The following is a 13,154-nucleotide window of genomic DNA, read 5'->3' as shown; positions in this document are numbered from 1 at the left end:
CAATAGTCTGTGCCCATGGATTATGCATATGTGCGTACAAGTTCTTCGGTTGTTCTCTTCTCACCCACCAGCCTCTACCTTCCCTCTGAGATTAGAGCACCAAGAATAACCAAAACTACCTAAAAGAAGAACACATCTAAAGGATTTATACCATCAGATACAAGACTTCTTCTAAATTTATACTAATTATATTAGCAATATAAGTATAAATAAACCAATAAAACAGAATAGTGAATCCATAAATAGGCCCCTGAATATGTAAGGACCTGACTTATGATAAAGTTACTGCTGAAAAAAAACAAGTTCTTAAACCTATGTCAGCAAAATTACCATTGTTTTAACTACGAATGTACCTAATTTTCATATCAGTTTGAGAGATATTGTCACACCACTTTACAAATAAGAAAAATATGATTTTTAACTGATCTTTAACTCATCTTAAGGTGAATTATTTATTTTCCTAAATCTTGACAAAACTACAATCTTATCAAATTGAAATCAACTTTGATATGTTTTCAATAATGTAAATTGACAGTTTGTTCCATTACTTAATTATATGTTAATGTAGTTGGCATATTAAAATTAAATATAAAGAGATCATTTATATAATTAAAATATCTGTTTTAATTTCTAGGCTATTGTGAAAATCTTATTATATAAATGTTTACCTTCACATTTGAACTTAAAAGTATTAAACTTGTTTACTTTCAGAGAATGTCTGAGAGGTTGCATATCACTAAATATACAATTTTCACACATAACATCATCTTGAAGACATCTGGACTTTGCAGAAACCATGGGGTAAAGAATAATCCTTCAAGATCTAAAACAATTACATTCCTATCAGGGTAAAATAATTTTCTAAGACAATGTTTGACTTTTCTTTAACTACACATAAAATGTAAATATATATATAGTCTTGTTCCTAATGTAGCTTTCTGTTCTTTATATATTTTGGGTGAGAGAGGTCAAACATTCTCTCTGAAGACTCAAAATCCTCTTTTTACACAGAGACAGAACCTCAGGGAGAATTTGATAGGCTGACAAAAGAGACACCTCTTGGCAGACTGTAGCTGTAGCTGAATATCAATGGAAATTTAGAAAGGAGGAAGGATATTCTTCAAAACACTATGGTCTACAAATAGCATCACTTCCTGGTGCCTCACTGTAAAACTGATATAAAGTTGAATATTCATCAGCCAATACAACATAGTAAGTATATCCTATCTAATAAAAGATAAACATGGTAATTATCGTACATCCGCTACCCTTCCCATTGGCTAATCAGGGCGATATGCAAATTAAATGCCAGCCAAGATGGCGGCCGGCAGCCAGGCAGCTTGAAACTAACATGAGGCTTGCTTGCTTCAGTGACGGAGGCTTGCAAAGTTCCCCACCTGCCTTGCCGGCCTCTGAGCTTGCAGTTTGAAACATAGTTACAAATATAGAAGCTAGACAAAACCCCAGAAACCTGCTTTCAGTGAGCCGGGATCTCAGAGCTGGAGTTGATACAGTGTTTTGATTATAGAACCCAAACAAACCAGATACCTGCTTTCAGCAGCAGAGGCCTCAGAGCTGGAGTCAGAGCTAAAGCTGGCACAGAATAAAAAAAAAAGAAAAAAAGGAGCACTTGGGAGCTTCAGTCACCTGCCAGCCTGAAAACAGCCCTCAGCCCCTCACCCAGAAAGGCCAGGCACCCCAGTGGGGACCCCCACCCTGAAGGGTGTGTAAGCAGCTGCAAACAGCCATCATCCCCTCATCCAGGCTGGCCAGGGACCCCAGTGGGGACCCCCACCCTAATCCAGGACACCCTTCAGGGCAAACCATCCGGCCCCCACCCATGCACCAGGCCTCTATCCTATATAGTAAAAGGGTAATATGCCTCCCAGCACCAGGATCAGCGGAGCGGCGAGGCCTCCTGGCATCGGCATCAGCGGAGCTGAGAGGCCTCCCGGCACTGGGATCAGTGTGACAGGGGGCAGCGCCCAAACCCCCTGATCGCCCTGCGGCTCTGTGTGTGACAGGGGGCGGGGCCACAACCTCCCTATCCACCCTGCTCTGTTCGTGACAGGGGAAGGTGCCCCAACCCCCTGATCAGCCCTGCTCTGTGCCTGAAGCGGGGAGCTCCCCAACCCCCTGATGGGCCCTGCTCTGTGTGTAACAGTGTGCAGCGCTCCAACCCCCCCACCCCCCACGGGCCCTGCTCTGTGTGTGATGAGGTAGAGCCATAACCTCCCCATCGGCCCTGCCCTCAGTGTGATAGTGGCGGCGCCCCAAGCCCCTGATTGGCCCTGCTCTGTGGGTGATAGAGGGTGGCGCCCCAACCCCTTAATCTGCCCTGCTCTGTGCGTGACAGGGGGGAGCTCCCCAACCCCTGATGGGCCCTGCTCTGTGCGTGACAGCGTACGGAGCCCCAACCCCCCTGATGGGCCCTGCTCTGTGCATGACAGGGGGTGGTGCCGCAACCTCCCCATCGACCTTGCCTTGAGTGTGAGAGGGGGCGGTGCCCCAACCCCCCAATTGGCCCTACCCTGAGTGTGACTGAGGGTGGCATCGCAACCTCCCGATCCACCCTGCTCTGTGCATGACAGGGGGTGGCGCCCCACTCCCCAATCAGCCCTGCTCTGAGCCCGGCCAGGGGCTGCACCTAGGGATTGGGCCTGCCCTCTGCCACCCGGGAGCAGGCCTAAGCCAGCAGGTCATTATCTCCCGAGGGGTCCCAGACTGCGAGAGGGCACAGGCCGGGCTGAGGGACCCCCCTCTTCCCCGAGTGCACAAATTTTTGTGCACCGGGCCTCTAGTCTAGATATATAAAAGCCTAAGTGACCATCCAATCAGTTGACCATTCGACCAATAACTATGACGCACAATGACCACCAGGAGGCAGACACTTCAACCGGTAGCTTTAACACACACTTACCACCGGGGGGCAGATGATCAATGCAGGAGCTGCCAAGCTGCAGTGACTTGGCAGCTGCAGTTCTCCGGTGACACACCGGAACTAGAGAGGAGGGATCTCAATTGTGGGGTGCGTTACCTGAGAACCACCCTCTCACAATCCAGGACCCCTCAGGGGATGTGGGAGAGCCAGTTTCAGCCTGATCCCCACAGGCCAGGTCAAGAGACCCCACTGGTGCACAAATCTGTGCACCAGGCCTCTAATATTAAAACGAGACAGCAACAGAAACAGAAAGATTGTATGATTAAAAATTACAAAAATATGAAAATCAATATAATTAAGATATAATATTTAAAAGCCCAAGTCTAATAAGTAAATCACAAAATCATATTTTTTGGGCATTTATTGTGTATGGAGTCCCTGATTTTGTGTTGCCTTGGCCTGTGTTGAAGTCACAAGCTCATATTATAAGGGAAATGAGTTCTATATTACACCTCCAAATTTGATATGAGCTGTAATATTTCCCCAGTGCAGCAGGTGTTCTCTGCTGCCAGGAGTCATGGGAGAGATATCAGAGCAAAGGGATGCTCAACTTGACTAATCCTCAGGAAAATGTGAATTAAAACCTTGAGGTAGCCTGGTAGGTATGGCTCAATGATTGAGCATTAAGTGTTGACCTATGAACCAGGAGGTCAAGGCACATGCCCGGTTGTGCATTTGACCCCCAGTAGGAGGAGTGCAGGTGGTAGCCGATCAGCAATTTTCTCTCATCACTGATGTTTCCATCTCTCTTTCCCTATCCCTTCCTCTCTGAAATCAATAAAAATATTTAAAAAACACAATGAGATATCACCTCACACCTGTCAGAATGGCTATCATCAGTAAATCAATAAGCAAGTGAGGATGTGGAGACAAGGGGATCCTCCTGCACTGTTGGTGGGAATGCAGATCAGTGTAGCCACTAAGGAAAACATTATGGAAGTTCCTCAAAAAAATAAAAATGCAACTACCATGTGACCCAGGAATTTCATTCATTTCTGAGTATTTATCCAAAGAAACCCAAGACAAAAATTTGAAAAGATGCATGCAAATAATGTTAAAGGACTGATTCTTCAGATTTGTAGAAAGCAAGACTTGGGTTTCCCATTTAAATTGAATTAGAACTTGATGAAAAGAAGTTCACAAGGCAAAAGTTTGAAGATAATTGAACCTGAAATAGATGCTGGACAACAGATGTCAAAGAGACACTTCTCATCCCTAGGCCTGCTGTCACCCGGGCTGCTGACCTACACAACTTCCGCAAATTCAATGGGCTTCAGGGATTCAGGCTGGGGTCTCAATGTGAGCTCTTGTCTACCCCTTATTATAGAATCTTAAGTAAGCCACTTTCCCTCTAAATCACAATTTCCTTAAGTCCAAAATCAGGATAAACACCTTTCTTAGGTTGGGCGACTGTTCTAAAACAAAACTAAAGATGGGCTCTGGCTTCTTTATACTAGTAAATCTGTTCTCTATCTTTGTGCACATTTAATAGTATCAGGGCACTGCTGGAATGGGTCTTGGGTGAGGACAAACATAAGCAAGAAAATGTGGGTTTAAGTCCTGATTAAATGACTAACTAGTTCTGTGTCAGATGGAGTGACAGTCACTTAGAATATGGAGATGAAAATCACTGGGGCTTCTCTTCCTTAAGATGAAGCATGGGGACTATACATGGTGAGGAAAGAGTAGATCTACAGTTGTTCATATGAAAAATAATACAATAATTATTAAATAATACAAGAATAAACTGTTTTGTGTATTCACAACTGCAAACCTAGTTTTGCCCCACCCTATATATTATCTACTAATGTCCAAAGCCACTCCATGCATGACTGTTTTACACTGCCAGCCTGCTGAGCCAGGGAGAGCAATCTGGTTTGCTTTGGACAATAAAATATGATTATATGTGTTCCTTCCACAAGAAAGGTTAAGTTGCAGCTTGTAGGTTGCCTTGCTCTCTCACTTTTTCCATGCTTCTTATATTGTCAAAGGATGTGTTAATCCCTCAAAAATGCTCCAATGTGCATATGGCTTGAGCAAGAAATGCATTTTGACTCTAATCGGTTTGGCTCAGTGGATAGAGCGTCAGCCTGGGGAATTAAAGGTCCCAGGTTTGACTCCGGCCAAGGGCATGTGCCTTGGTTGTGGGCACATCCCCAGTAGGAGATGTGCAGGAGGCAGCTGATCAATGTTTCTTTCTCCTCGATGTTTCTAACTCTCTATCTTCTCCCTTTCTCTCTGTAAAAAATCAATAAAATATATATTTTTTTAAAAAGAAATGCGTTTTGTTGTTTTATGGATCCTGAGGTTTTAATATTCTTGTTCTCCTGCAGAATAATCAAGCTTATCTTTATGGATAAAGCAATGAGTGTTTTATTATTATTATTATTGATTTCAGAGAGAAAGGGAGAGGGAGAGAAAGATAGAAACATCAATGATGAGAGAGAATCATTGATGGCTGCCTCCTGCCTGCCCCACACTGGGGTTTGAGCTCACATCCCAGGCATATACCCTGACCAGGAATAGAACCATGATCCCCTGGTTCATAGGTCAACACTCAACCACTGAGCCATGCTGGCTGGGCGAGTGTTCTTTTTTTTTTTTTTAATAAAGCTAAACTTGTTCAATTTAAAGAACTGGACTTTTTTTCTGAGTTTATATTCTTCTTACACTTTTACATTATGATAAAATATCCTTTCTTTTAGGAAATGATTAGCATGTTGTTAGGAGTAGAATTCCAAAATGTTGGAATTGCACAAATACAAGAAGTTATATGAATATAATAGGAATATACCACATGAAGGGGAAATAATTATTTCTAATAATAGAGTATACCTTCATAGGGTTTACCAATCAAGTCTTTTGTCATAGCACTTTAGACTTTCTATGTGAGAATACAAATCAAGGTTTGGGTTTCACATTGGGAACCAGTAGCAATAGCTGCGTTCATGACCCTGAAACATGATGACAGGTCTCCGAATACCTGGCTGATATAATCTCATACGGATGGAGCAAAGGTGAGGTACGGTAAAACCTCAATTTTGAGGACCTGGATTTAACAGACTTCGAATTTAATTGACTAAATTCCTGGTCTGTATGTCATCTGTGAAAATTAAAACCCTGTTAATTTTAAAATGTTTTAAATCAAGATTTGCATATAATTAACAGGTGATTTTTGTTAGTAATCCACTGTCATTTTTAACAAATTTTAGCAAGTAGGCCATATGTTGGAAAAAACACGGAAGTAATTTTGCGGACATAAATAAATATTACATAGTCTACTTATTTAATTTCAAGAATCACCACTCTTAAACAATATTCAGGAAATGATTAGGACATGATCACACCACATCGATTGTGGTCATTGATTCTGTTGTCATGGGGCATGACTTTCTTCAGCAGTTTTAATGCATGGCCAATGTTCAGACGCACTAAGCCACACGTGGCCGGTCATTTGTCTACTTGTGGTGACTGGTGAATGCATGCATTTACTAGCCCTATTCAGCATAAATTTAACATTACAGTAATACATGTGTAAAATTTTTCTGTGAAATGAAACTTTTCATACATAATTTTAATCACACAAACCCATCTACATAAGTAAAATCAGGTTAACTACAGACATTCCTCGGGTTACGTTGGACTCGACCTCGACGTATGTCGTTTTGTGGTTACGTCGCCATCTCCCATTCATTTATAAAAAAAAAGTTCTGTCATTTCGACATATGTACATATGTGCTTTATGTTTTTTATTATTTATTTACCACAAGTAAAGGTCAGGAATTATCCTTCTTTTAAATTGTTTTTACTGTTTCACTTCATTACTGCTGCGCATGTGCTCCATGTGAGTGATGTAGGTGCTTATGTAGGTGGGTTCCAACTTACGGCGAAAGTTGCGCCTTAGGAACAGATCTCCAACGTAACCCAAGGACCTACCGTAATTTGTCAATTTTTTAACAAACGCTTTTGTAAAAATCTGTTGTATTATATAACAGACTTTCAGCTTTAACAGACACCCCCTAGCCCAAATTAGTTTGTTTTATGGAAGTTTTACTGTATATTAGATGGCTGCCTTTACCATGGTAAAGTGTTTCAAGGCCATATTAAAATTTATTGTCTTCAAACATCTGCCCAAGTATTTTCAGGGTGTGAAAACTGGTTTGTAATTCCTATATAATCAAAAAGCTTCTGGACAAACACTACAGTGCAGGACTCAACCTGTTTGGGAGAGGTTTTAAGACTAAAATACTCAGTTTTTAAAAAAATAAAGTAAAAGTCTAGAACTGACATCAAAGGCAATTATAGAATGAGACGCTTCATTTAATGAGTGGACCGGACGGGGTGAGGGATGGAGAAAGGAAAGAGAGAAGGTTGAAAGCTGTCAAACTGGGTAGACTTGGCATTTGCCAATTCGGAGCCACGCAGGCTCCCCTGGGGCCCTGCTGTGCCTTTGCACTGCTAATTCCTTGTGTTTTATTTTTCTTTTAGATGCCTTCTCAGTGGAGCCAACCAGAAAACAAAACTAAACAAAATAAAATGGTCTCCAACATACTAAACAGCTGTCTCCGAGATCAGAAAGCATCAGAAAAGACCCTAAAGAGTTGTCTGTTCCCAGAGGAAGATCTTGTTTAAGTGGAGAAGAGCTTGCAGCAGAAACCTTGGAAATCTCAGGGAGTGGGATTTTATTGTCAGAACTTTCAATAACAGTGCAGCCACATATCCTGGGAGCATTAAATAAAAATTGCCAACAAGCTGTCTTACCTGTGTGCGCGCCACTGAAAGGAAGGGCAAACGCGAGCAAGTCGCTCTTGTACATCAGTCAAAACTCTGACAGCTCTACCCTACGAAGTTTGAAGACCTGCCATGGGCCGGGCTACCTGAGATTCTCTTAACTGAACCATAAAAAGACAAATAAATTAGTAATTGTATGCCTCCTGTCAATGTCCTTTTTCAGGAACTTCTCAGGCTGTTGGTTAACACTGTCTGGAATAATTTATCAATATAATCTTAGCTTGCTTCTAAAGAACAGATACACTTCAGAGACATAGAACCATGGAACACACTGACAAATCTCAGAGGGAAGGTGGGGGTGGGGGCAGGGGGCAGAGATCAACCAAAGAACTTATATGCACACATGCATTGCCTATGGACACAGACAATAGTGTGGTGAAGGCCAGGAAGGGGTGTCAAGGGGGTCAATGGGAAAAAATGGGGCGTCTATAATACTTTTGACAATAAAGATACATTTTTTTTAAAAAAAGACAGATATACTTTATTTTTCCCAAATTGTTTTCTGAATGGGTTTAAGATAAGGATACAGATATTGCCAGTTTCCAAACCTCTCCTTTTACTCCCTGCTCTGCCTCCTCCCATTAGGAAAACAAACCAATAAGATTAACATAATCTTTCCTGGAATTGACTGTTCTTTTTAAATAGATCCCATGATAGACATGTGTAAAAATCAATAACAGGCTCCTCATTTATCAAAGCTAATGACTAAACTCATTTTGAAGTTCAATAGTGGTTACTGAAGAGTGGCCACACATTATATATCTAAGCCTGTATGCCTCTCTACTGATTCTGCAGAACAACAGAGAAAAGGGGAGCTTTGTTGCTTGGGGAGCAAAATAAAAGCTTGTGTCTTTATTTGTACATATTCATTTTTTCTTCCAAAGTATGACTATTTGTTCAAGCTAAAGGTAATAAAATGAAGAATGATTCTTATAACAATTTGTAACACCTCTCCACTCTATAAACCAATTCAATTGTAAGCTCCTTCAATTATTTTCTTAACTCCTTGAGGTTATGGGCCATGTCTTACATATTTTTAATATCCCCAGAGAGCTAACATAGCGATTGGGTTACAGGTTAGCACAAAATAAAGATTTGGTTTAATTAAACAGAATTAAATTATCCAATACCGTTGTCTATGGAATAGCCATGATCTCAGACTCACATGCAGCTTTCCATCACACTCTTCTTGGATAGAAGCACTGCGTGATAGGGTGGTTTTGGCAGTGTGTGCTTCTGAGCTTGTCCTGCTACTCCCACAAAACCTTTTGCTGGAGTTCCCAAAGAGTGAGAACTGACAGGTTTTAACACAATGCCCTCCCCTCTTTTCAACATCCTCTGCTTATAGGTGTACGCCAGCACCCAAACATCCTAAAATCCAGGATCGCTATGTGGCTGAAACACATGCACGAGATACAGCCAGCCCCTAACAAATTAAGATTAGATTTTTCAATTACTGTTAATAAAGGCAGTATCTTATATCTGCACGATACTTTATGCTTTACATAGTCTTTTTTCATACACCATTTCATTTTCCAACCCGAGTCAGAAAACGTAATTTTTTCCATTCCCCTAGAAATTCCAAATAGTTCTGTATTCCTCTTTTTATCAGGAAGTTGCCTTTCTCTGGGCTCCAGGTTGTATATTGTATTGCATGCCCATTGGACATGGCCATCTCCCGGAATCAATAGGTCAGATACAATTTGAAACTCCCTAGGTAATGGATTTTAAAAACTGCTTGAGGGTGGGGGAGAGAGACAAGAGGAAAAGGAATCCACAGACACAATAACTGAGGTGGAGGATACATTCATGATGGGAGCTGGGGAACTCCTGTTCTCCCTAATAGCTTCTCAGGGGAGAAGACGCCCTTTTTCCGAGGAGCTGTCCTGGGAATAGAGCCACTGCCACTCCAATCTTTTGATGAACAGAAACCTTATCAGTGCAGTTTCCCGTGAGGGTTGAAAGCAGAAGGAAGGAGTTTAAAGACTTTTGAAAATTTTGGATTGTAAGGGGAGGGAAGCCCAGCATTCAAGCGTGTTCACTTGGAATGTCTCTTGTGAAGGGGAGGGTATGCTGCCAAAGTGAGGACCTTTCAGAGCTCACAGACACTGACAGCTGATCTGAGCTGGGTGCATGAGTTTATTCTTGCCAGGGGAGAGAGGGAGCAATGGAGTGAAAAGGATGTTGAATGAATTAAATACAGAGTATAAAAACAAAAATGCTCGCCTCCCACATATATCACAACGTGATCATATTTCCAATTGCAGCCGTGCAATGAGGATGTCAAAGCATCAGTCATTAAATAATAAGTAGCATAAATCATTCTGACTTAAGAATAAGACACACACACACACACACACCTTGCAGTTTTTAATTATTTTTAGAAGCGCAAAGTACTGCATGGCTTTGTCTCTCATCATCACAGGACAATGAGGGTGGAAAAATCAAGGAAGCAGGTGAAACTTATACTGTCTCACATTATGGCTTTGTGGAATGTATGAGACAAAAAAAGGTTTTTCCCTTCTATTCTTAGACTCCTCAAAGCCTTAATTATCTGATGGCATAGGAGGAGAAATCTAAAGCTATTCCATATAAACAACAGGCTGTTTATATGTTACAAAATACCTGGGTTTATAATGGAAAGTACTGTCATGTTATTAACACCTCTAATTTATGTCATGTGCATTTTAAAATATATATTGATTTTTCTCCCTGGAGGCTTTATCCAACCACGATGTGTTTCTTTGTCTTTTTAAAATATATGTTTATTGATTTCAGAGAGGCAGGGAGAGGAGAGAGAGCTGGAAACATCAATGGTGAGAGAGCCATCATGGATTGGCTGCCTCCTGCATGCCCCTACTTTGGATGGAGCCTGCAACCTGGGCATGTGCCCTGACTGGGAATCGAACCATCACCCCTGGTGCATAGGTTGACTCAACCACTGAGCCATGTCAGTCAGGCCACGCTGTGTTTCTTGTTCATGTTTAATGTGGGGCATTAGAAGCTGCAGCAAAATGCTTATTTCTATGACCACTGAGTCAGGGAAAAGATATAAAATGACTCATGACCTGGCTATTAATGTTTCCACTTGAAAGTGATATAAGGGACAGTTGAAAGAAAACTGGGAGGGGGGACAACTCTAGCTACGGTAGAATTTTGCTGTTGTGCTGTGATAGGCATTTTACACACCTGCCTCTATTGCTTAGAAAGTCTAACAGCTACGTTTTTCATTCAACTTTGTTTAAAGGTAGATTCTTTGGAAGAAACTCCATTGGAAACTGACTTTTCCTTGTGGGTGGATGTAGTGGACATTTTCAGTTATGTACCCAAAGTATTAATCTATTGTTTTCCTTCCTTTACATCAGATTTCATTCATTTGTCCATCCCTCAGTCACAGTTATTATTCTTGAGGAAAGTCGATTCCATCCACATGGTACATCTGTTTTCCTGGCCATGGCCATAGCTTCAGTGGTGGTCATGTGACCTTCACTGATATAATCAGGATGCAGTTCAGGAATTTTGCTGAAATTCTGAGAAGAAAACTCTCTCACATGAGTATAAATGGAAACACACACACACACGCACACACACATACACACATATACACACACACACACACACATACACACACATACACACACGCATATACACATACACACACATACACACACACGCAGCTTTAGTTTAGTCCTATGACCACAGGATTATAATGTGAACACAAAGCACAGAGATGACAACGTTGGAACACTAATTAACCTTCACCCTCCAATTTAATTTTCCAGTTTATAAGTCAGTAAAGCCCCTTTAATATTTAGTAACTGGCATGTGTCCCCAGGAAAAAAAGTATTACACAGACAAGCGGAAACTTCCCTTCTATTCAGGATTTTGGTATTGCCCCTTATTGCTTGAGTTGGGATTTTTTATTCCTCGCAAAATAAAGAGTCCAAACTGATAAAATTTGGAGTAAAACTAACCACAGTGCAAGGCTAAAGGAGGCAGCACCTCTGAGATAGTAAATTTTATAAATGAACAGATATCATAGGCTGTGGAATTGTCTGGAGTCTGGGCTAATTATACCCTGAAATCCAAAGGGCAAGAGGGCCCTAGCCGATCTATAGGTTACATTCATTCTTCCCCACAGTGTTTTTGTAACTAATATGTAGTGGACAATAAAGAACTGAAAGTACTCTGACCTATCTCTGTGATACCTGGGGAGGTGTGCCCTTTGATCCTGTACAGCTGTAAGGGCCATTCAAGTGGAGAACGTCAGAATGTGCCATAGCAACGGGACTTGTTTTGCTTTCCTCCCCAATTGCCTGACTCCATGAATCTCCTTCTCCTCTGTTTATTGGAGAATCCAATACGCTTAACACTCTGTATATGTCATATGTGTACTTGCTTGTCACCCAGATAGGCAGGAAACACTTCAGGAAAGAGACAATGTCATTACTCTACATAGTGAGTGTGTAGTATAGCACCAGGACAGTAACAGGATACTCAGTAAATTTGTTTGACAAAATGAGTCTACATACTTACATTTTTTTATTCAAAACCAACCATAAGCTTTCTGATAAGAGACAGCCTCTTAAAAGAGGAACAATACAAAAAGTTGTGATGGGTAAAATCAGTGTATTTCTACTGTGACTAATAACTAGAAAATCGGGATAAAATATGAAAAAAAGTAATCAGCAGAGTTTCTGGGGAGTTCATAACTTGAGGTACCAAAATCCTGAATAGAAGGGAAATTCCTGCTTGTCTGTGTGATACTTTTTTCCCTGGGGACACATGCCAGTTACTAAGCAGTACAAGGTAGAACACTGAGAACTCAGGAAAGAAAAGTCTGAGCAAACTGTTGGTGTTCTCATGGAGCAGTGGAGACAAAAATGAGAGTCAGGCTTCTAAGATGACAAGAATTTGAAAGACCAAGATCCTGGAGAACAGAGAGGTATGGAGAATTTAGCCTGACACTCCACAGTGGTTTTCCTTTTGGATAATTTGCCAGTTCTTAAGCTGTGTGGTATAAAGAGAAAGTAAACAAATTAACAAAATCTTGGTAGTTCCCAGTGATTTGAAGACAAAAACGTGAGTTCAGAATTCAGAAAATAGAAGAGGGTCTGGTACACAGCCTACGCTCTCATTTAGCACCTCAGGGGACCTGTGCTCAGGAGTTGAGATGAAATAGAGTTAGGATTGATCATATGAATTTGAAACACAGTCTGAAATAAAATTGTTTCCTCATTGGAGTTAGATAACTCTGCTCCAGTTATATAACAGGGGAAAAAGGTGGATCCTCTATAGTGAGAAATAACAGTGTTGTCTATAATTTCTCACATACAAGGTCATCATCCAACAATGCTTACCTAATATACCAGGGAAGAGAACCCAGAGGAAAAATACACAATGCAAACAGACTTACAGTTGA

The sequence above is a fragment of the Myotis nattereri genome (assembly GCF_964212035.1).
Source record: "Myotis nattereri genome assembly, chromosome: 1".
NCBI classification, from domain to species: domain Eukaryota; kingdom Metazoa; phylum Chordata; class Mammalia; order Chiroptera; family Vespertilionidae; genus Myotis; species Myotis nattereri.
Note: the sequence above shows the minus strand (reverse complement) of the source record.